The sequence below is a fragment of the Phragmites australis genome, chromosome 11 (genome assembly GCF_958298935.1).
Source record: "Phragmites australis chromosome 11, lpPhrAust1.1, whole genome shotgun sequence".
NCBI classification, from domain to species: domain Eukaryota; kingdom Viridiplantae; phylum Streptophyta; class Magnoliopsida; order Poales; family Poaceae; genus Phragmites; species Phragmites australis.
In genome coordinates this window covers 11,249,544-11,274,244 of record NC_084931.1, presented here as the reverse complement: position 1 = coordinate 11,274,244, position 24,701 = coordinate 11,249,544, and positions in this window count along the sequence as shown.

Sequence of the window (24,701 nt, the reverse complement as noted above, 5' to 3'; positions counted from 1 at the left end):
AGCTCCAATTTTGGAAGAAATGGAGAGAGGGCTTAAGAGGGAGAGTGAGGGGGAGCTCCCTTGCTTCCTTGGCTGGTGGGGAGCACAGGGGAGCACGGTGACAGAGAGAGGGCAGGTGGGGCTGCTGCCCAAGTGGAGGGAGTGGTTGGCCCACATGTGGGGCCCACGTTTTAGAGAAAAGGATTTGTTTTGACTGAGAATTTCACTCTTTTCCCTCCCAAATTTCTTTTCTCTCATCCAATTGACTTTTAACGAAGTGCATTAGTATTCCGAATTACAATTACGCAAAACTAAACATAATGCTTAAGAAGCATGGTTATGCTTAATTGCATGATTAAGAATTTGGGATGTGACAAACCTCCCCCCCCCCCTTAAAAGAATCTCGTCCCGAGATCATGTACGAGTCGGGGAAGAGAACGATGAGCACGCTGTGAGTAGACATCATGCTGTGAGAGATGGAATCTAATGCACACCTTTTTATCCCACATGGTGATGAACACATACATGCGAAATGTTCCAACTGTGCAAAATTTACAACGACTTTTACAAGCCTTCAAAGAGCTCGAGATACTCGGGGCAGATTTTATCCTCACGCTCCCAAGTTGCCTCGTCTTCCAAGTGGTTGCTCCATTGGTCTTTGATGAATTTGATGGAACTTCGCTGTGTCTTGCGCCTGGCTTCACCCAAAATCCTTATCCGCCGCTCGCAATACGACAAATCCAGCTTCAACTCCTGAGGTGCAACATCAATGACCTCGGTTGGAACTCGGAGGTATTTCTTCAGTTGCGACACATGGAAGACGTTATGCACGGCGGAGAGAGATGGAGGCAAGTCTAGTTGATATACCACCTCTCCACGTCGAGCAACAATCTGGAATGGTCCCACATATCAAGGCGCTAACTTGCCTCGAACTTGGAATCAACGAACACCCTTGAGCGGTGAAACCTTGAGGTATACATGATCTCCAATTGCAAACTCGAGGTCTCGGCGGTGATGATCCGCATAGCTCTTTTGCCGGGATTGAGCCATGAGAAGACTCTTGCGGATATTCAGAACATGATCTTCAGCCTCCTTGACCAAATCCGGACCTAGAAAATCCCGTTCACCGGATTCGGACCAATTAAACGGCGTTCGGCATCTTGGCCATAAATAGCTTCAAACGGTGACATCTCGATGCTCGCTTGAAAGCTATTATTGTATGTGAATTCCGCGAATGGCAAGCATAGGTCCCACCTCTTCCCATAAGTGAGAACACACGCACGGAGCATATGTTCAAGAATCTGATTCACCTGTTCAGTTTGACCATCTGTCTGAGGATGATATGTCATGCTATGGAAAAGCTCGGTTTCTATAGCCTCTTGGAAGCTCCTCCAGAAATGAGAAGTGAATTGCGTGCCTCGATCGGAGACAATCTTCTTCATAATACCATGAAGGCAAACTATCCTGGTGAGGTACAACTCCACATATTGCTTGGCCGAAAATGTGGTCTTGACGGGCAAGAAATGAGCGTACTTCGTCAATCGGTCCACAATCACCCATATAGAGTCATACCCATTCGAGGTCTTCGGCAAGCCGGTAATGAAATCCATTCCAATTTCCTCCCACTTCCAGGAAGGAATGGGCAAAGGCTAAAGCGTACCGGCTGGCTTGAGGTGCTCAACCTTCACTCTTCGGCAGACATCACACTCGGAGACATACCGAGCGATTTCTCGCTTCATGCGAGTCCACCAAAACTGTGGCTTGAGGTCTTGATACATTTTCGTGCTCCCCGGATGAATGGACAACAATGAATCATGAGCCTCATCAAGGATCTTCTTCTTCAGTGCTTCGACCCTTGGAACCACTAGTTGGTTTCCAAACCACAGAACGCCCTGATCATCTTTAGAAAAAAGCATACGGCCTTGCCGATCTTCATCTTCTCCCGGATTCGAGCCATGCCCTTATCATCCTTTTGAGCTACTTTGATATTGTCCAGGAGAGTGGATTTGATATCCAGATTGGCAAGGAAGCCATCCGAAACCATTTTGAGTCCAAGCCACCAAAAATCATCACAAAGTGTGGAGTCCATAGGCGACACTTTCAGACAATGGCAGCGAGCTTTCTGACTCAAGGCATCGGTGACCACATTCGCTTTACCCGGATGATAATGAACCTCCAGCTCATAGTCTTTAATCAACTCGAGCCACCTTCGCTACCTCATGTTCAAATTCGCTTGAGTGAAGATGTACTTCAAACTCTTGTGATCTGTATAGATACGGCACAAGTTCCCCATCAGATAATGACGCCATATCTTCAAAGCGTGCATGACAGCGGCAACCTCCAAGTCATGGATAGGATAGTTTTCCTTGTGGCACTACAACTGTCATGAGGCATAAGCGACAACCCTACCTTCTTGCATGAGAACACATCCAAGGCCCATGCGAGATGCGTCACAATAGACATCGAAACCCTTGCTCATATCTGGCTGAGCGAGCACTAGAGCGGTCGTGAGCAACTTTTTTAAAGTTTAGAAAGCGGACTCACACTCACTTGACGACTTTTACTTGTAGCCTTGCTTCAACAACTCAGTCATTGCCTTGGCAATCTTGGAGAAGTTCTCGATGAACCAGTGATAATAACCCGCAAGTCCGAGAAAACTCTAGATGTCAGTGACATTTTTGGGCTGGACCCAATTGAGCACATCTTGCACCTTCCTCGGGTCAACTGCAACACCGTTCTCTGACAGAACATGACACAAAAAAGTGACTTTCCTAAACCAGAACTCATACTTGCTGAACTTGGCATAGAGTTGATGATCTCTGAGTCGACCAAGAATAATACAGACATGTTCAACATGCTCTTCATCAGTCTTGTAGTATATGAGAATGTCATCAATGAAAACCATGACAAACTTATCTAACTCCTCCATGAACAATGTGTTCATCAAATACATGAAAAATGCTGGCGCATTCATCAATCCGAAGGACATGATGGTGAATTCATATAGCCCATAGTGAGTCGAGAAAGCCGTCTTTGGGATATCCTCCGGTCGAACCTTGATTTGATGATAGCCCAGTCTCAAGTCAATCTTCGAGAAGACTCAGGCTTCGGTCAGTTGATCAAACAGAATATCAATCCTAGGGAGAGGATACTTATTCTTCACAGTGACTTCATTCAGCGGACGGTAATCAACACACATCCGCAGAGTGTCATCCTTCTTCTTCACAAAGAGTGCCAAGCATCCCCAAGGTGAGGAGCTCGGACGAATGAACCCCTTGGATAGCAATTCCTGAAGCTGCTTCTTCAACTCAACTAGCTCAACTGATTACATCTTGTAAGATTTCTTGGAAATTGGAGCCGCTCCGGGTATGAGATCAATAGAGAACTCAACTGCTCAGTTGGGCGGCATTCTTGGCAATTCATCCGGAAAGACATCTGCGAATTCCCACACCACAGGAATACTCCACAATTCTATGGTGGGGACAGCCTTCAAAGCAAAAAGACAAGAATCGACGCCCTCAAGCTTCAATTGAATCCGGGTGCCGGACGGACCATTTAGAGCAACTGTCCGCTGAGCACAATCCATCACTGCCTTGTTCTTAGAGAGCCAGTTCATCCCCAAGATAACATCTATCCCCTTCGAGTCCATCACTAACAAATTCACACCAAAAGGCATCTCATTGATGATTACCTAGGCGTTGGACATGCATTGCTTAATAAGGACCTTGGCTCCAGGTGCATCTATAAGATAGGGCGTAGGGGTGGTGCTCATTGTCAACCCATGATGTTGAGTATAACTTGCCGCTATGAAGCAGTGAGAGGCTCCAGAATCGAAAAGAACAACTGCTGGAGCTATGACAGAATGTGAATGCACAATCAACATACCCATCAGGACGGTGTCACTCTCGGGAATGTCCTCAGTGGTGGTGTGGCGTGCTCGGCCACGCTTGGGGACGTGGGTCGCCTGAGAGGACTGCGGTTCAGATTTTGCCATCGGTGGCCTTGGAGCGATCACAGCGCCTCCCGAGCTCGAGTAGGGGCAATCCCACGCGTAGTGGCCGACACGGCCGCAGTTGTAGCACGGGCCGCTGGGGCCACCAGTCACACTCACTTGCGAACCGGTCGGTCATGGAGGCTGTCCCTGTGGGGCGGAGAATGACAGGAGCTGTACGAGCCACATCGGACAAGGAGCACTTGATGCCGGCACGCAAGATGGTGGAGGTAGACTCTCCGTGAGGGCGCGCTGCGAGCTCCCACCCACAGAAGGTGAGGGATCCCTCTTGGGCTTCTTATCCTCCTGGTGGTTCTTGAGCTTGAACTCCACCGTGAGGGATGTGCTCACCAACTTGTTGAAATCGGTGAACTCATGTGCGGATAGCCGGTCCTGCATCTTCGAGTTGAGGCCATTGACAAAGCGGTATTGCTTCCGCTTGTTAGTGTTGACCTCATCAGGAGCGTACTGTGCAAGGTGATTGAACACCTGCACGTACTCCTTCACCACTCGACCTTCTTGCTTGAGGTCCATGAACTCTCGCCTCTTGATCTCCATGAGGCCCTTCGGAATGTGGAAATCCCAGAATGCTTGACGGAACTCCACCCAAGACACCAGGTGGTTGGTGAGGTGCATGGCCAAGTAGTTGGACCACCACACGCCTGCCGGACCTTGAAGCTGATGAGCGGTGAAGAGCGCTCTCTCGTGGTCCTCACATCTGAGGAGAGCAAGCTTCTGCTCTAGTCCGGAGCCAGTGGTCGGCATCCAGAGGATCCTCAGCCCGTGAGAAAATCGGCGGCTGAGTCCACAGGAAATCTGGGAAATCATCACTACGCCCGGCTCCATCTCCTCCATGAGGAGCCGTGTTGCGCACGAGAGCCTTCAGAAGTGCCTGATTAGTCTCGCGGTTCTGCTCAATCTACATAAGCACCTCCGCCATAGTCGGTGGTGGAGGAGGGTTGTTCTCATTCGACCCCTCCGGATCATTCACATCACGATGAGTCCTAACCATTCTGTAATGACAAAACAAAGGGGAAACGTCAAATTTTGACTTAGTAGAACGTGTTCACTAGATATATTGATAGAATCCCATAATACATGTATATAGGTCATGCATGCATGAATGCAGTATGAGAATGACGGTATGCTCGATCCTAGCTACCGTTTCTTTCTCGTGCACTTCTCTCTGCAACAAGCATCAAAAGTCACAAGCAGTTATACTTAGGGGCATAATATAGCAGATTCATACATATTGACAGGAAAAAGCATAAGTAAACTTTAGTTGGTTGCTTAGTGGGTTTGACACACTTACTAAACAACATTCTAATTGTGTTTAGGCTACTTAATTAAACCAAGCTCTGATACCACGCTATGAGGAACCGTCCAAATAATATTCTAATTAATCATCAGGAGGATCATTATTCATAATCACAACCTCGATGATTAACCAGAATATCATCCCGGTAGTCCCGGCACGCGTTTTGTGCCCAAGATCAGAACGCATGCCTTTCCAACATGTACATCACAACAAAGCTTAAGAAAGAGCGAGTAATTAACATTATATTACAAGTTCTTAAGCACATAACAAGTTATCGTAATTTACAACAGAAGAGAGCTAGGAGGAGACTAAAACCTGCTCAACTCCTAACCAACAAAAGAACTAAGCAGCGGAAGACTAAAAGCTATACAACAAAAGGATATGGAGCCACATGCCTTTAGGCTCCATACCAAAACACTGAGTTCAGAGTAGAGTGTGCTACTCCTGCCTGCCACCCTGATTGGTAGGCACAAAGTAGCCAAACACTGCCCCCTCCTCGCCGAACTGTGAACCTGCATCAACTTAAGGGCAGCACCCTAAGTACCAAGGTACTCACAAGTGTTACACAATATGGGTATATAATATCCTGACTCCAAGGATTATGCATTGAGCTGTTAATAAGAGTAGGTCACAAGGTTAAGTAAAACATAAGCGGTAAGCAACCTAGACATATGTGTGAGCAACTAACTTAACCAACATATATGAAATTACCCTGCAACTACCAACTGATCATATGAAACTGAAACCACATTAGTATCAATGTATAACAAGTACCATCTCGACCACCTCCCACATATTCGAACCACAAACCACATATCCGAACCATAAACCACATATCCGAACCATACAACTGAACCAACCACGAGAACTCTACGACCGGGTGCAAATGAAACAGTAGCATGCTCATGATCGAGAGCGCGGCAGTTCAAACTATTTATACACCCTGCAGGGGGATACTCCTGAACCCACACGACACGAGGACCATACGGCTTGTGCCACCGGCCAAAGTACACATAAGGGGATACTCGTGACAACCTTTCCCAACCAGCCCCAACCGTGTGGGGGCATGCATCGCTCGGTACGGCAATATTAGAACTACTCCCGAAGCAAACTAGTACCACTTACAAGCCCACCCGCTCACACCATCGATGTCCATGCCCACAAAGCCACAGCTGCGAAGGTATTCAACTTGCCTTACCATTAGATCGACATGTGGTGAGTAAGGTAAGTGCTAAAGCCAACTACCCCGAAGATCGGCCTTAAACAATGCAAGCGACCTACGGTGTCTGGGTTCCCTTCATGAACTACCCCCGAACTTTCCTTGAGGGCAGATAACACCCCTAACACCGCCCTCATCTCGTCTCTTACTCACCACTCGACCAACCAACACCAACAACCCAACACGGTAACCATTGTGAAAGTAATTTAACTTATAGCTCGTGAACGATGGGATCTTCCACCGCTCGACTTCTACCGAGGACTTATACATTGCTAAGCATCTCGCATCACTTTTAAGTTAGACCTTATCATAAATAAAACCAGGCTACAAGGATATAAATCAACAATATTTCAAGGTAGAGACAATGCAATCAACATAGGTACTACCCATAAAAGCCCAACATCGACTTCCTATACATGCAAACCTATACATAAGTATAATTTATCAATATTTAGACTTTATTCAATTCAACTGACAGGGTTCAAAAGGATAGATGCTTGCCTTGCTGTTCAGGTGGCTGCCCAAAGTTTCCCTCGCTCTTCTGGATCACCGGCTCGACATTCTCTACAAAGAATAACGCGAGCAATGCCATGAGTATGAATAAAGTGCAACAATGAATACCACAATATGCACAAATGATGAAATTCCATGAAACTATGCTCTAAAATGTAGGAAAACATTTTTACTAGCTAGAACAAGTCATAAGAAGACTAGCAAAATTGGTTTCATCCATTTTGAACTTGTAAAGAATTAATGGTGAATTAATGAAGCTTAAGCCTAATTAATTATCTTAAAAACGTTAATTAATTATTTTCATAATGGAGATATTTTTAACAGGCATAAGATGTTACAATGAAACCAACAAAATTAATTTCATGATTTTTCAAGTTTGTATAAATTAATTATGAATTTTACAAGTTATCAGCACAGGAGAAAAATCCTCTGATGAACAGTGCATCGGATACTCCGGGGTACCGAAGTCTCCGGATGACCCTCTGAGTGGAGCTCTCTGTTAATTACGGCTAGGAGTCACCCGGACCCTCCGGACTAGTCCGGATTCTCCGGGTGGCTCCAGAACAGCCCGTTTGAGAGGGGGAAATTTGGTCAAAATAATTTGCGAACTTCTCTATACCAAAAGGAAACATCTTCGACATAATTCAAGGATCCTAGAACTCACTACCTAACCTAGAAACTCAATTCCTAACTCAAATTCATCCAAATCCCTCCTTTGCTCCAATTTTATCAAGATTCAAGAACTTCACTAAAACTCGAAATCTATCAACCAAATCTTGAATTCACGCCATAGGAAGCCTAAGGGACTTGCCCACGGTGTTTGTGGAGTTGGGTGACCACCGGTGGATGAAGGAAATGGAGGATATCGTTCGAGAGATAAAGAAATCCAATGTTCTTCATATTTCAACCCTAAACACCAAAAGACACCAAATTCGGCTCAATTCCTCCGGAAAAACGAAAATGAATTGGGGGGGATGGATAGCTTATGAGCTCGTGATCGTAATGGTACCATATGCTTACCTCCAATCCTTCTCTTGAGCTCGGATTTTGGAAGAAATGGAGAGAGGGCTTGAGAGGGAGAGTGAGGGGGAGCTCACTTGCTTCCTTAGCTGGTAGGGAGCACGGGAGAGCACGGTGAGAGAGAGAGGGCAGGTGGGGCTGCTGTCCAAGTGGAGGGAGTGGTTGGCCCACATGTGGGCCCCACATTTTAGGGAAAAGGATTTGTTTTGACTACGAATTTCACTCTTTTCCCTCCCGAATTTATTTTCTCTCATCCAATTGACTTTTAACAAAGTGCATTAGTATTCTGAATTACAATTATGCAAAACTAAATATAATGCTTAAGAAGCATGATTATGCTTAATTGCGTGATTAAGGATTTGGGACGTGACAATAATGCATCGTATGGTCCATCCTGTATCGTAGGTAATATTGGAGCTTGTTCCAGTTGATTTTGCTCTGGTGTTTATTTGATCAACAAAAGGGTTCCCAATAGAGGGAATTTATGAAAGTTTTGACCAAAGGGAAACACATCTAGCATGTATCGAATGGTCCTCATAGGTGTCCTTGGTCTTGTTGGAGCCTATTCCAATTGATTTCGCTTTGGTGTTAACTTGGTCCAAAAAAGGGTCCTAGATGGGTGGATTTCATGTAAGTTTTGACCAAAGTGAAATGCACCAAATGGTCCTCTGATGGTCGTAGGCCACATTGGAGCTTGTTTCGGTTGATTATGCTTGGTCTTATTTTGGTCCAAAAAAGGCTACCGAACGGGTCAATTTCACGATAGTAGTGACCGGACTGAAACGCTCCCAGAACGCACCAGATGATCCTCCCAAAAGTCATAGATCATGTTGGAGCTTGTTATAGTTCATTTTGCTCTTGTGTTAATTTGGTCCAAAAAATGATCATGAATGGATGGATATCTCGTAAGTTATAATCGGGGCGAAACATGCCCAGAACACACTGGATGGTTCTCCCAGGTGTGAAAGGTCACGTTGGAGCTTATTCTAGTTGATTTCACTCTGGTGTTTATTTGGTCTAAAAGGGTCTTGTACAGGTAGATTTCATGAAAGTTACAATCGGAGCAAAACGAACCCAGATCGTACCGAATGGTCCTCCCATGTGCAGGAGGCTGAAGCTTCGGGGGGTTGAGGCTTTGGGAGGGCGAGTTTTTGGGAGGCTGAGCCTTCGGCAGGCCGAGCCGGTTAATCCAAGGGACGACTTTGCAGGTACAAAGAGCCGTGAAGGGATCTGATGGCTTCGGAGGTTGAGCCTTTAACTGAGGGTCCAGGGATCAAGGCTCCGGAGGGACCTGAATGGTAATTTTCAACTATTATCCTCAGGCTGGTTTATTTCCCCCCAACAGTCACGAACGAGTGTATTTCACGAAAGTTGTGACCCGAGCAAAACACACCAGATTGTCCTCCTATGTGTCGTACGTCATGTTGGAGCTTGTTCCGTTTGATTTCGCTACCGTATTAATTGGTGGATTTCACGAAATATATGATTGGAGTGAAAGGAGCCTAGAATGCACAGTATGGTCCTTCCACGTATCATAGGTCATGTTGGAGCTTATTCCTATTGATTTTGCTCGTTTGTTAATTTGGTCCAAAAAATGGTCCCGAACGAGTTGATTTTACGAATGTTATGACCAAAGCGAAGCACGCCAAGAACTTCCCAGATTGTCTGCCTATGTGTCGTATGTCACATTGGAGTTTGTTCCGGTTCATTTCGCTCTAGGGTTAATTTGGTCAAAAAAAGTGTCCCCAACAGGTGGATTTCATGAAAGTTATGACTAAAGTGAAATATGCCCAAAACGCATCGGATAGTCCTCCATGTTTCATACATCACGTTGGCGCTTGTTCTGGTTCATTCCTCTCTGCTGTTAATTTGGTCTGAAACTAGGTCGAAAAATGGGTTCAGAACAGGTGGATTTCACGAAACTTATGACCAAAGCAAAATGCACCTAAAACGCACCCTATTGTCCTCCTAGGTGTCAAAGGTCACGTTGGAGCTTATTCCGGTTAATTTCGCTCTAGTGTTAATTTGGTCCACAAAACTGGTCTCGAACGGGTGGATTTTAATGGAAATAAATGACTGGAGCAAATATGCCCAGAACACACCGAATGGTCATCCCAGGTGTCATAAATTACGTTTGAGCTCATTCTAGCTGGTTTCGCTCTTGTATTAATTTGGTCCAAAAAATAGTCCTAAATGGGTAGATTTCTCAAAAGTTATGACTGGAGCGAAACACGCCCAGAATTCACCGGATAGTCCTCCCAGGTGTCATAGGTCATGTTGGAGTTCGTTCCAATTGATTTCGCTCTTGTATTAATTTGGTCCAAAAATAGGTCCTGTACGGGTGGATTTCACAAAAGTTCTGACCGAAGCGAAACATGTCTAGAATAGATCGTAGTGAAAAGCACCTAGAGCACACCTGATTGTCATCTCAGGTGTTGTAGGTCACGTTTGAGCTTATTGCAGTTGATTTCGCTCTTGTGTTAATTTAGTACCAAAAATAATCCTGATTAGATAGATTTTATGGAAGTTTTGACCTGAGCGAAATATGCCCAGAACTCAGCGGACGGTCCTCTCAGTAGAAGTTCTGCAACGAGACCCTTGAGGGCCTACTGCTGCACATGCACTGTGTAGAGCCTTGGGGATGAAGTACTCCGACTATTGCCCGCTGCCTTCTTCCTCCTGGATGAGGACAGCGCACAAGGTCGTGGGGATGCTGCGAGAGAGAGAAACGGCTCTACACAGTGCATATCGCGTGTAGTGCTAGACGAAGACCTATCCGTGATTTTTTAATACGGACTTCTATTTTTATAATTTTTTATTTAAGAAATATAAAAATAAAAAATAAAGCGCAGCACTTATAGATCCAGTCTAATTTAATCTATTAAATTCACGCAAAAATTAACAGTATATGCATGCAAAAAATGGCAGTGCCTCCTTTCACTATACATTTATTGACCCACAATGTAGGCAATGCCTCTGATCATTTACGACATTCATAATAGGGGTGATCATTTACGACATTCACCCCATCAACCGCTGTCCTTCTTGTCCTCCTGACCGTGTCCATCGCTGCACTCGCTGCGCCGGCGTAGGCGTTCATGGGCGTGAATGGCACTAGCGACCTGGGCCAGCTGGGTGCGGTCGTGATGCGGTGTGGCGGGCGGAACGGGCAAGCCATGGTGTTGCCGGAGCCAATGAAGACAAGGCTACGCCTAGCTGATTGGCGATCAATGAAGTGAATGTGAGAGCATGACTATCGCAGTTTGGCTAGCGCTCTTCGGTACCTCACATTCACTCGGCCAGATTTGCTTACACGATTCAGCAGGTCTGGCTTCACATGCATGATCTCTGGGAGCCTCACTATATTGCACTGAAACACATCCTCCGATACATTCATGGCACTCTATATTACGGGTTGTTTCTCCATCGGTCACGTTCGACAGAGTTAGTTCATTACTCAGATGCTAATTGAGCAAGTTGCCCGGATACTCACAAGTCCACTTCTGGCTATGTAGTATTCTTGGGTGAGAATGTTATTTCCTGATCCTCCAAACATCATAATATAGTTTTCCACTCTAGTGCTGTAGTGAAAATGGTCCTATTGGGCTATGATTGTAATTTTCGTGATGACTGACAACATAATCATTGGGACTAATATATTTGTCAAGAATATATGTTAGTATGTCTAATGGATGCAATGCATCAGGAAGCCACCATAGCCAGGACAAAATTTGATTGAATTGAAAAAATCCCAGAAAGATTTGCCTCACTGGATAGTCCAGTGCGGAGTAGTTTGTACTCACAGAGCATTATGATTAGAAGCTGATAGCCTCATCAGATAGTCAGGTGAATAAGCCATGAGACCACTAGAGTGTTTTTGACAAAAGGGGAGAAGGCTGAGGACCTCGTCGGATAGTTCGATGATCTAAACTGGGTGACACCGGAGTATTTAGTACAGAGAAGAATGTAAGTGTAGAAGACTAAAGATCAACCCACTGGATGATCCAGTGCTTGGTTTGTGCACATCAGATTATAGCTCTAGAGCATTTCTTGCAAAGGCGATTGCAAGTATTGAAGAATGAAGAACAACTCACCGGAAAGTATGGTGCTCTGAAGATTAATGCACCGGAGCGTTTCTTGCAAGAAGAAGTGGCGCGATCTGGCTCAAGTTAACCTACCAGAAGATCTGGTGATAGAGTTGAAGATCTCACCAGAATATCTGGTGTTCACAGAGGCTTGAGTGGAGTTCCAATGGCTATTTTCTGAGGTTGTACTCACTGGATGATCCGATGTTAGTACCACTGTTCTCACCGGATCATCCGGTGTTAATATCTTTTCTGAGCCATTGGAAAAATAGCTAGTTAGCAGGTTTGAGGCTATAAATACCCCTCCACTCTGTCATTTGAAGGTAAGACATGCTGCTTGGAGTCTAGAGAATCCCATATACACTCGAGAATACATCCAAGCCATCAAAATGCTTAAAGTGTTCATCCAAGGCAATTAAGCACACTATTAGAGAGTGAGTAGTGCTTATAGGTCTAGAGAGAAGTGTTGCTAGGTGCTATAACCTAGAGAGTGGATTAAGTAGTGACCCAGCCGTGTACCCAGAGGTACACCGGCGCCTTGGAGTCTTAGTGACTCGCCAGTAACTTGTTGACCCTCTGATTTGGTGTAGAACAGCGGCAAGACACGTGTACGGGGATATAGAGACACTTACCTTGGTGGCTCAAGCTCTGAAGTGATCACGACAGCAAGTGGCCGAAAGAGAGGCTAGTGGTGAGACCCTGCCTTGGTGGCTCGGTAGCTCATCTGGCTTGAGGCCTTGCTTCGGTGGCTTGGTGGCTCAAGAGTCATGACCGGGTGCCAACCGAGAGCATATCCTTAGTAGAGCTCCAGCATGGACTAGGGATGGCATTCATATCATCGATACCATGAGATATAAATCTCTTGTGTCGAGTTTGTCTCTCTACCTTATTTATATTTTTGTATTTACATATTTATTATTTATCTTGATAGAGTAGGTTGCAACCTCTTGAGCGGTAGAGTAGAATCACTAGATAAACCTAGAGCGTATTTAGATAGAAATTAAAATAAGTTTATATTGTGAAGTTTTTGAAGCCAATTTTGTTTAGATTTTTAAGTGTCCTAATTCCCCCCCCCCCCCTCTTAGGACGTCACTGGTCCTCACAAGTGCGGAGGTGGAGTATCGGAATATGGTAAATGTCCTTGCCAAGGTTTGCTAGTTGCGGCAGTTACTTCAAGAGTTTCACAGTCCACTTTGTCGCACAACTCTTGTATATTGTAGTAACATCAGTATAGTCTACCTCTCCATGAACCTAGTGCAACATCAGCACACCAAACATGTAGAAATTGATCTACACTTTCTTCGAGAGTGTGTCACCCTCGGTGACGTTCGTGTTCTTCATGTCCCAACATTGTCCCAATACGCAGATATCTTCACCAAAGGACTTTCGACGTTGGATTCACTAAATTTAAGTCTAATCTGAACTTCTACTCTAGCAACGCTCTAACTACGGGGGCGTATTAGATAGTGAATCATGCACATGCATGCATGGTGTGCATGGACAGTAACCCTTCTACTCATCTGACGCCTGTCCAGCTCCCGTGCCCCTCCAGTTCTCGTGGTCATCCGTCTCATGTGCGTGTCCAGCTGCTTATTTGGCTTCTTCATTTTGTTTTCATATGTGCCTATAGAATGTAACTGTTGCAACTCGAATCAATACAATATACTGTTGGAGCAAGAGTTTGTCTTGCTCTAGCAAGTACGATGAGAGTTTCTTCTAAGGAGGAGACTCAAGCTTGGAGACAAAGTTGAAGAGGAAGGAACACCATGAATGTATTGATGCTAGAAGAATGGATCACTCTGGAAGGAGTATCACAGCATGACTTGGTGTGTTTTCACCTTTGTGTCTTTTTTGCTGTCTTGCCCGTTCCCAACCTAGAGGATCATGGCCTCTTATTTATAGGGCTATGCATAGCTTGGTATACAAGTTATCATAATGTACAAATATTGGGATCTGACTGAATTACTGGGCCTTATCCGATAACTACCTTCTACCCTATCGGGAAGATAAATATCCATCGTGGTAATTATCATGGTGCCTGCCCCCTAAAGGGGGTGAGTCGATCACCAACTACGGCCTAGCACCATAGTGTCAGGGGTGTCAGGACAACCTCCATCATGTCGGGTGTCAGAGCGACGTCCACTAGCCAGGGTATTTAATGCCGGTCACCTCCTCGCAGGCAAAGTACGACCGGTGCTTCACTTTTAGCAGATCTTTCCTAAGGCCTGATGACTCACCCAGTAGCCTCCGGGAAGCTAGCCCAGGCAGTGGGAGGTCGAGGCCTTGGGAGATCGAGCCTTTGGGAGGACGAGCCTTCGGGAGGCAGGACTCCAAAAGACTGGGGCTACGGGAGGCTGAGGCCTTGGGAGACCGAGCCTTTTTTAGGCTGAGCCTTCGGGAGGCAGGACTCCGGAAGGCTGGGGCTTCGGAGGGCAGAGGATTCGGGAGACTGAGCCTTTGGGAGGCTGAGCCTTCGGAAGGTAGGGCTCCAGAAGGCTGGGTCTTCGGAAGGCGGAGGCTTTGAGAGGTCGAGGCTTTGGGAGGCCAGGCTGATTAAGCCAAGGGGCCATCAGGAGTCCTTGATAACGACCCCCAACAATAGCCCCTCGCGGGGGTGGCCAGCGGAGCGGTCGGGCTCGCGGTTCCTTTAGGGTAGGGCCTCCGGCGGTCCCTGACTAGTGGTTGATGGCTTGTGGTCCAAGCATTGCTTGGCTTATCTGGGACGGTTTGACCCGGGTAACTGGACAACATGCTGGATGACATCGGTGACAGGGGGCATTGAATGCTCCCTGGGGAAAGGTGCGGTCCTGCCCTATCAGGTGGGCGTGGGACGCGTGTCGTCTTGTCATTGGGGGTCAAGGGAGTCGGTTTCGCTCCCCCATGATTTCGACCTGGCAGGTGAAAGGACTGCACGTGCTTCGCCGCCTGGGGAGGGGGACAAGTTGCTCCCTATTTGTAGTAGGAGGGGGATTGCCCAGAGCGACCTTTTCACTGACTCCTCATTCTCATCTGCCTTTGTCTTCGCCGTCTTTACTTTGCGCGAGTCGTCCTTTGATCCATGCTCTTCTCTCTCTCGTAATCGGCCCTGCATTGTCCCTTTGTTCCATGAATTGGGATATTGCGTATGTTCCGGAGCTGGAGACGGGGATTATGGACAATCAGTTTGCCTCACAGCTGGCCCTTCTCCGGAGGTTAGCCGAAAAGATGAGCATGCGTGACCTCGTGGAGGAGTTCAACATGTTGCGCGTTCGGCCCCTTCAAATGAGCTGGAACTACGTCTTTGAGCAAGGTACGGAAGAGTGGCCGAAGATGTATTCTGGCCCGCCCGTCAGTGCTGGTGAGTTCCCCTTGTAGATTGGTTTTTGATCTGCCGATGTGAGCTGTCTTTTTTCTTCCAGAGAGCTACCTCCCGCTGGAGCACGCGGCGGAGATCACGGAGGTGATCCTGGGCCCTCCTACTCTCGCAGAACGAGAGCGGCGAGTGGCCCTAGCATGGAGCTAAGAGCGGTACAACCGTGTCTGCTTTTACCTCGATGTGGGGACTCCAGCATTGCGGGATCCTCCAGAGCCTAGGGCTTCTAGAAAATGAGCGCGCGCAGCCCCCCAATCCATGCAAGGATGCTCCAGGCCTACCGGCCTCCGCCTCTAGAGGCTCGCATACCGGTTCAATGACTGAGTCATCAGAGGTGCCCCTGGTTCGCAAGAAGCACCTGAGATGGGTTGGGAGCACGAGCGACAAGTCCGGAGGTGAGGGACGGGTGGCGGTGATGATCGGAGGAAGGGCCGGGCCTCCCCGAATATTGCGGGTCACAGCCAGAGCCGACAGAGAGGCGTGGCCTCTATGGACTACGACTTCGGTATTGTGGGCTCGGACCTTGAGGATGTTACAGGCCCTCCTATAAGAGGTTCAGAGGAACTAGGTGTGATTTGGTTCATTATCCATATCTTGTTTTGGTGTGCCGGGATCTTGATTTGTGTTTCTTTTTTGTAGTGACCCTCAAGGTGGATGCGTCCTTAACTCCACCCCCCGAGGCCCTGCAGGGATCGGGAACTCCTCTGGAGGGGTCTCCGAAGGCCGTCCCAAGGGACATGGCTTCATTCGTGCGAGGCCCCGAGCCAACTGGTGACCTGCCCTTGGTGGCTGGTGCCAGAGGCACTGTGCCCTCCACCGAGGGTCCCTTTGGAGCAGTTGAGGGGAGCCCTGGCCTTAAGGTCTTGACCTCGGATGACTTCGTGCTGTGCCCGGAGGCATCAAGGGCCTTTGCTGCGGCCTCCTTTCTTCTCCAGAGTGGAGAGGTTGAGCGATCATTGGCCTAGTGTCCTCTGTAGGAGCTGGAGGCATGGTTGGTAGTGACGGCCCTTCTGGTCGGTAGTATTGGTTATGATTTGTCAGGTCCGGTGTTGGGTCCTGAGTAGCTCATTCTGTCTTTTTCCATCTTCCGTGGTGCCTTGTAGCAAGTAATTTTGACAAGGGCACTGGGGGTGAAGGGTGCCAGGCTTTTGCTATGGCCTGTGATGAGGTTGAGGGCCACCGCCAAGCCTTGGAAGAGGCCCAAAAGCGGGCGGAGTCTGTGGAGGGTCATCTTTGGGAGGAGCTGGCACTTCGTGAGCGTGTAGAGGTTGAGGCGCGGAAGGCTACCGAAGACCTCCGGGAGGCGAGGGAGGTTGCTGATGCAGCCAACATAGCCCGTGTGTCCTCCGAGGGTGACATTGACACCCTTCGGGCAGTAGAGGTAAATATGCGACGAGATCTAGAGGAGGCTCGGGCATCGGAGGGGGCACTGCATTCGGAGTGCCAGTAGTTAACGGTACTTGCTTCGAAGGTGGCCCGGATTACCTCTGATGTTTTGAGTGGCCTTGGGGATCGATGCCTGCCACTGCCCTCAGACTCGGAGGCATCGGTTATGCCACTCTTCTGGCTTTGGTCTGCCACGAAGGTCATGGTTAGGGCTGCGGAGGTCTATGTGACGTCCAGCGCTTATGTGGGCGCTGCACTTCAGCTAACCCTGCTGCACCAGGCAGGGGTTGGTCCCCTCGAAGCAGTGGAGCAGCCGGTGCCGGACTCCGTGGTCGAGGACTTCTGGCCAGAGGCACCTTCGTCGGAGATTTGTGCAGCCCTGGAGAGCTTCAACCGTGGTGTATGGGTGAAGCATGGCCGGAGCGTGACATTTCGCTACATGGCCGGTCAGGGGACTCCAGGTGCATCGGGGGGCTTTCATCTGAGTCCTTCGTTGGGAGGTCCAGTCCCTCACCCGGAGTCTACGGGGGCATCGTGGCCCTCTGGATGTTCTTCGTCTGGCACTGTTAACCTGTCGGAGCCATGCGTGGATGCCCTGGAGGTGTAGCTCTACCGTGGGCTATCTTTGTTTTCCTTTCCCGAGGGGGGGGGGGTCAAGTTTTTGCATGTTGACTACCCCCTTCTACTTCATGTATATAGTCTTTTCTTTATTTGATGAAACCGCGCCTGCCCTCCTGTGGTTTGCCTATGTTGTTTCCTGAATGTTTGTGCCTTTGAGTTTTAACCGGAGTTCGATCTGTGTGTATAGGTATGGTGGCCCGAGGCTAGAGGAGGCCTCGTCCGTACCTTGGATAGTGCCTCTGGGGAGGGATCAAGTGCATCTGGAGCATCGGGGGCTACTCTGTTCGTTCGTTGGCGGAGTCGTTTCGTCATGTCCCGCGATTATGATGGTCATATTGATCCGCAGGTGGCCACCGATGTCTTGGTTAAGGTCGAGCTGGAGGATCCCCCAGTGTCTGCTCCAGATGTATATTTTGTTACAAGGGATGATTGGTGTGCGGACCGAACAGCTCGAGAGGTTGCCAGCTCACGCTTCTTACAACGCTTCGTCCTTCCCCAGGGTTCTGACGGAAGAGTGCCCTCGAAAATTCTCGAGTCTATCTTGGGCGAGGTGAAGGTAGAGGAGGTGGAGGCCACGGATGCCTCGCCGATGGGGCAGGAGGAGGAAGAGCTGGACTTCTCAGCCTTCTACTCGTATCCTTTCCTGGTAGATCCTTCGTGTTCCCGAGGCCGAGTCTCTGTTTTGGGTAGTGACTCTTCTTGCAGAGGGGGCTCATGTCGGCCTCCTGTGTGCAGTTGTCGGGCACGACTCTCCAGGTCCCGCAGTGCCTCTGGGAGGTGTGATGGTCGGGCACCCTCGTCTTCCCGTAGTGGTACATGGAGGCGTAGCAGGCTAGCCAATTTGTTGGGCATAGATTCGATGTACAGCGGTTAACTATATGAAAAGGCTCTATGTTATGTATGTACAACTTGCATTGTGTTAGCTTGATGTTTTTATTTCTTTATCTCTCTCTCTTTTTATGATTGATTGCATCGACGCTTCTCCTGTGCCCCTTATCCCAGCCCCTTCACATCCTGTGGCTGCTTAGCAGCCACGAGGTGCGATATTTTGTGGGGCATTGCATTGTGGTAGGTGGGAGTGGGGAGCTTGGAGTTTTTAGGTTTTCAGGATATCGGAAGGGTCGGCTGATTTTGGCATGGAGACTATTAGTCGTGCCGATGCCGGGGTGTTTGTCCCTTCGCCATGTTGTGCCGGCCAAGCCTTAGAAATGATGGAGGGTGTTATGCCTATCCGGTATGAAGGCACTACCTTCAAAATGTCGGAGCAGTCTTCGCCTACCCGTCCTTTTAGGTTTGCTAGGCCCAAAGGATGACGGACGGAATGCCTGTCCAGCATGGAGACTTAGTCTTCAAGATGCTGGAGCGGTCTTTGTCTATCCGCCATGTAGGTTAGCTAGACCTTAAAGATGGCGGACGGAATGCCTGTCCAGCACGGAGGCTTATGCCTTCAAGATGCTGGAGCAGTCTTTGCCTAACGCCATGTAGGTTAGCGAGACCTTAAAGATGGCAGATGGAATGCCTGTCTAGCACGGAGGCTTATAACTTCAAGATGCTGGAGCGGTCTTTGCCTATCCGTCATGTAGGTTGGCGAGACCTTAAAGATGGTGGACATAATACCTGTCCAGCACGGAGGCTTATGCCTTCAAGATGCTGGAGCGGTCTTTGCCTATCTGCCACATAGGTTGGCGAGACCTTAAAAATGGCTGACGGAATGCCCGTCCAGCACGGAGGCTTATGCCTTCAAGATGCTATAGGGTGTTTTTTTTTGTATCTTCAGAGAGGACTGAGCCTAGGGCTCATAGTACTTGTAGAGAGTCTCTGCATTCCAACTGTGTTCGAGGGGGTCCCTTCTGTATTGGCCAGGCGGTAGGAGCTGGGCTTGTTAGACTTGAGGACTAGGTATGGGCCTTCCCATTTGTTGCATAGCTTTCCTGGGGTTAGGGCGCATCAAAGCACTAGTTCGCCGGGTTGTACCCTGAGTGAGCAGCCCTTGACCTCAGTGGGGGTCATGGCCTCATCTCCCTATAGGAGGCGGAATGGTGTGAGCCCGGCGGCCCGCATGATAGTGGTGTAGAGGGACTACAAAACCTTGGGAAGTTCCTCGACCCATAGGCCTTGAGCTAAACCGACAAGGCGGCGATTTAGACCGAAGAGGATGTTATCGTTGGCCCTTTTGACGGCTCCATTGGAGTGAGGGTGTCGAACTGCTGTGAAGCAAAATTCAATGCCGGGGTCGTCACAGAACTGTCTAAAAGGCCCGGAGTTGAATTGTGTGCCGTTTTCCACCGTGAGCTATTGTGGACCGCTGAAGTGGTAGATTATATTCTTCCAGAAGAAGTTTTGGGCATTTTTTGATGTAATTGCAGTGAGGGGTTCAGCCTCAACCCATCTGGAGAAGTACTCCAATGCTACCACTGCGTACTGAAGATTGCCTTTGGCGCGGGGAAATGGACCAATGAGGTCCATACGCCAATGAGCCAGGGGTCAGACGGGGGCGATTGGTTGCAAGGGAGTTGGAGGTCGGTGGCTTCGGCGTCCCATCCATTAGCATCCTTAGTAGGTGCCGAGGAGTTCTTTCGCATAGGACATGATCGTAGGCCAATGGAGTCCCTAGCGAAGTGACTTACCGGCCAGGTCATGAGGCGCCAGATGATTGCCGCAAAGGCCTTCGTGTATTTCTCGGAGGCGGTCGGCTCCTTGTTTAGTAATGCATCGAAGGAGGGGAGCGCATATACCTGTCTTGTAAAGGGCGCCATTTATGAGATGGTAGCCCCTGGCGCGATGCTGGATGCGGCGGAGTGCAATTGGGCCGTCGGGTTCTTCTGTTCCCCTCAAGAATGATAGGAGGGGGGCCCTCCAGTCCGCAGCTTCGATGGGGAGGATGGAAGCGGCCGTCTCATCTAGAGCTCTAGCGGTTGGCTAGTGTAGGGTCTCGAGGAGCTTGATATCGGTGGGTCTTTACCCGTAGCTGCGGCCTTTGCTAGGGTGTCTGCCTGACTGTTGTCCACGCGTGGTATGCTTTGTATTGATATGCCGCGGAAGTGTGCCTTGGCCTTGTGAATGGCTTCGAGGTATGTTGTCATGTTCGGGTGCCGAACTTGGAAGTCCTTATTGATGTGACCGGCGATGATCTGAGAGTCAGTACGGATGATGACTCTGGCTACGCCCAAGGCAAGCCTTTCGGAGGCCTAAGAGGATGGCCTCGTATTCGGCTACATTGCTAGTCATCCTGAAATCCAAATAAGCAGCATATTGGACCTACTGGCCTATGGGAGAGATGAGGACCGTGCCGCTAGTGTAGATGGTCCAGATGTCTTAGGTGGGTGTAGTGGTGGGTTCGGTGGGTGCTGAGGTCCATTCGGTGATGAAGTCTACCAAGATTTGGGATTTGACGGTGGTGCGGGCCACAAACCTTACCACGAAGGGGGATAACTCTACTGCCCACTTGCCGATGCGTCCCATCGCCTCCCGGTTGCGAAACATGTCATCAAGTGGGTACGAGGTTGGGACAGTGATGTCGTAGGCAAGGAAGTAGTGTCAGAGCTTGCGTGTGGCCATCAACATGGCGTGGGCTATTTTTTCGAGAACAATGTAGTGTGTCTTGGCCCCGGCTAAGGCCTCCGAGACGTAGTATACAACCCTTTGAGTGGAGTGACAGTTACTTTTTTCTCCCGTACCAGGGTGGCGATGGCTGCGGACGTACAGACGGATAGGTATAGGAGTAGTCCTTCGCTGGGGAAGGGCATCGCAAGTGTTTCGAGGTGGGAAAGGTGTTCCTTTAGGGCCTCAAATTCCGCTTGATAGTCTGGCGTCCAGCTAAATGGCTTGAAGCCCCTCAGCGTTTTAAAGAAAGGGAGGCTATGCTCAGCAGATTTTGCAAGAAAGCGGCTGAGGGCCGCGAGGCGGTCGGCCAGTCGTTGTACTTCTTTCGGATTAGCGGGAGGTGACATTTCTGTGATGGCACGAATCTTTCCCGGATTGGCCTTGATGCCTCTTCGGGAGACGAGATATCCTAGCATCTTTCCACCCCTAGCGCCAAATACGCATTTTTCTAGGTTCAACCACACGCAAACGGCCCGGAGTCTGTTGAATGTCTTGCAAGTCGGCAACATGGTTGGCTTCTAGTTGGCTTTTTACCATGATATCGTCCATGTAAGCCTCAACGTTGCGGCCCAATTGCTGTTGCAGCACCTTGTGTACTAGGCGAGAGAAGGTGGCCCCAGTGTTCCGAAGACAGAAGGGCATCTAGACATAGCAGTATACTCCGAAGGGGGTAATGAAGCTGGTATTGTTCTCATCCTCCGTTGCCATCCACACCTAGTGGTACCCGGAGTAGGCGTCGAGGAAGCCCAGCATTTCGCAGTCGGCTGTGGAATCTACAAGTTGGTCGATGTGGGGAAGAGGGTACGGATCCCGGGGGCATACTTTGTTCAATGACGTGAAATCGATGCATATACGCCATTTTTCGCTGTGTTTCTTGACCAAGACGGTGTTGGAGAGCCAATCGGAGTGGATGACCTCTCGGATAACACCGGCTTTCAGTAGCTTCTAGACTTCATCCTTTGCGGCTTCTGCCCGCTTCGGAGAGAGCTTGTGAAGCCCTTGGCGTATGGGCCTTGCCTTCGGGTTGACTGAAGCGAGTGCTCGATGATGCCGCGGTCGACTCCTGGGAGGTCCTACGGGGACCATGCGAAGGTGTTGAGATTACCCCACAAGACGACCAGAAGTTGGGCTTCTTGCCGAGAGGTGAGGTCCGCCCCTATTCGGAATGTCTGGTCAGGTTGGTCTTGGTGTATGGGGACCAACTTTGTGTCCACCTCCGGTTGTGGCCTTGGAGGGCAGCAGTGCTCGGGATGTGCCGATGGAGGGTCCTTCGAGTCCTTCTATGTCATAGCGTGGATATGGCGACTGGGGAGAGGAGCAGGGTGCCCATACTCGATGCGTCTAGCCAAGTCTTGGTTGTTGTGGATGGTTATTAGCCCCTGGGGTCCAGGCATCTTCAGGCCCAGCTCCGAATCTATTCAGAGTTCCCCGTCCCAGGATGGCATTGTAGGCGCATGGTACGTCCACGATGTTGAAGGTGATGACCTCAGATCATGATGCAGAGCCTTCAGTGAAGATGATCGGTAGTTCTATCTATCCTAGGGCATTGAGGGGGGCCCATTGAATCCCTGGAGGGGTCTGCTGCTTGGTGAGAGCTGGCTTCGTGGAATTCGGAGCTGGTCGAAGGCATGCATAAATAGGAGGTTCACTGAGCTGCCATCGTCGACTAGTATTCTTCGGACCTCGACTTCAGCGATGTTGGCTGAGATGACCAAGGCATCGGAGTGGGGAAATTTTACCCCTTCGAAGTCGTCGACGATGAACGTCACAGGGGTGTCGGCCTAATCGGAGGCCTATCGATGGATCCTAGTCGCTCTGATGTAGTGTACCCCGCATCCATAGTCTCACCACTATCGTTTCAAAGTGCAACCAGAGCTCCCTCCGCTGGTAATGGCAAGGACGATCTGTTTGCCCCACACCCCTTCATCAGTATACCGCTCTAGGGATGACTGGGGTGGTGAAGGTAGGGATAGCTGTGGAGGGTTCTGCAGGGCCAGATGGTTGACCCGTCGACTAGCCGATGGCATGCGATCTTCAGACTACCCCTTGGGGGCCCCATTAGTTGAGGCAAAGGCCGTCTAGCTCCCGAGTTATTCCTCTCGAAGGTGGTGAGGGCTCGATAGTTGTTGGTATTATGTCCTCGTCCTGCGCTGTGTAGAGTGCACTAGGATTCTTCCTCGGACCGCTGGTTTGGGGTGTGGCTTCGCTCCAGGAGGCCTTCGGAGCGTCCCCGGCTGCATCCCCTGGGGTGGCTTTGGTTTGGAGCCCCGCGACTTGGGCTGATATTGCTGACATTTCGGCATTGTCATTGCCGCCCCCTTTGGGACCCGATGGTAAGGGCCTCCTCGAAGCTCCTCTTTACCAGGGGAGCAGGGGCGTGTGACGATCCGGCCTGCGAGTGTGGTCTCTCAGAATTGGCACGGGAAGCCTCGCTAGCTTGTGAGCAGCTCTGGCAGAGTTCTTCCTCCTCCGCCTGTGCATATTCCTTGAACTTGCTCATGATGACTTCTACCGTGCATATTGGGCGTCGGTTCAGCCGATCATATAGGGGGCCTTCAGCCAGGCCCTGGGTTGCGACGTCGATGACCGAAGAATCCCATATGCCTCTAATCTGGGCTTTGGTCTGGGAGAACCTTCGAAAGTAGTCCTGGAGGGTTTCGTCTGGCCCTACCTGATAGTGAACATGCTGCCAGAGGTTACTGGTTCGATAAAGGTGCCCTGGAAGTTGCTACGGAAGAGGTCTCAGAGTTGGGACCAAGTGTGAATGGTGCTGGGGTCTAGCGCCCAGAACCAGCGTATGGCCACCCCTTCTAGGGCGAGGGGGAAGCATTTAGCCATGGTGGCCAGTCCGCCCCCGCTAGCCACTATGGCTACAGCGTAGGATTGGGCGAACTCGTCAGGTCTGAATCACCTTTAAACATGGGCAACTTGAGGATCCGAAAACCATCTAGGAGTGGCATGCCCTGCAGGTCGGCCCGCAGGGGAGAGTCATGGTCTTACAGGGGGTCCACACGATGTCGGCCCCGAGGCTCCGGGGACTGAACAGGTCGGGTCCTTATGCCGAGGGGTTCGTCTGTTCGTGGAGCTTGGGTCAGAACCGCGCTGGCCGTTGCGGGAGCGGTGGCGAAGGTGTGGGAAGTTTGCTATTCAGCCCGCAGGGCCATCCGTAGCTCCTCCATCTGGTCCAGGAGTGCCGCCAAGCGTTATTGCTGCTCGGGCGGAACGGTGTTTTCGGCGGAAGGGTGTTTTCGGCGGTAGCGCCGGCCGCAACCCCTATGGGCGTAGCAGGGGCCTCGCCTAGCTACTGCTGGGTCTCCGGGGTAGAGAACCCTTCAGTGTCGCCTGTAGCTGTAGTTATGGTTGGGTCGGTGTTAGCCGTTCCCTCCGGCTGGGGGGACGTTGTTGGTGCCGGCTGCATATAGCCGGTTGGACTGCCGCGCAGGCGTGACTTGGGGGTTGGCCACCGCCGATACGGCCTTGGTAGTCTTCTTCTTGGGTAGCATCCTACCTCTCTTAGCACTTCTGTGTTTGAGTCCCCATAGACGGCGCGCTGTTGGTGCAAGAGTTCATCTTGCCCCAGCAAGTACAACGAGAGTTTCTTTTAAGGAGGAGAC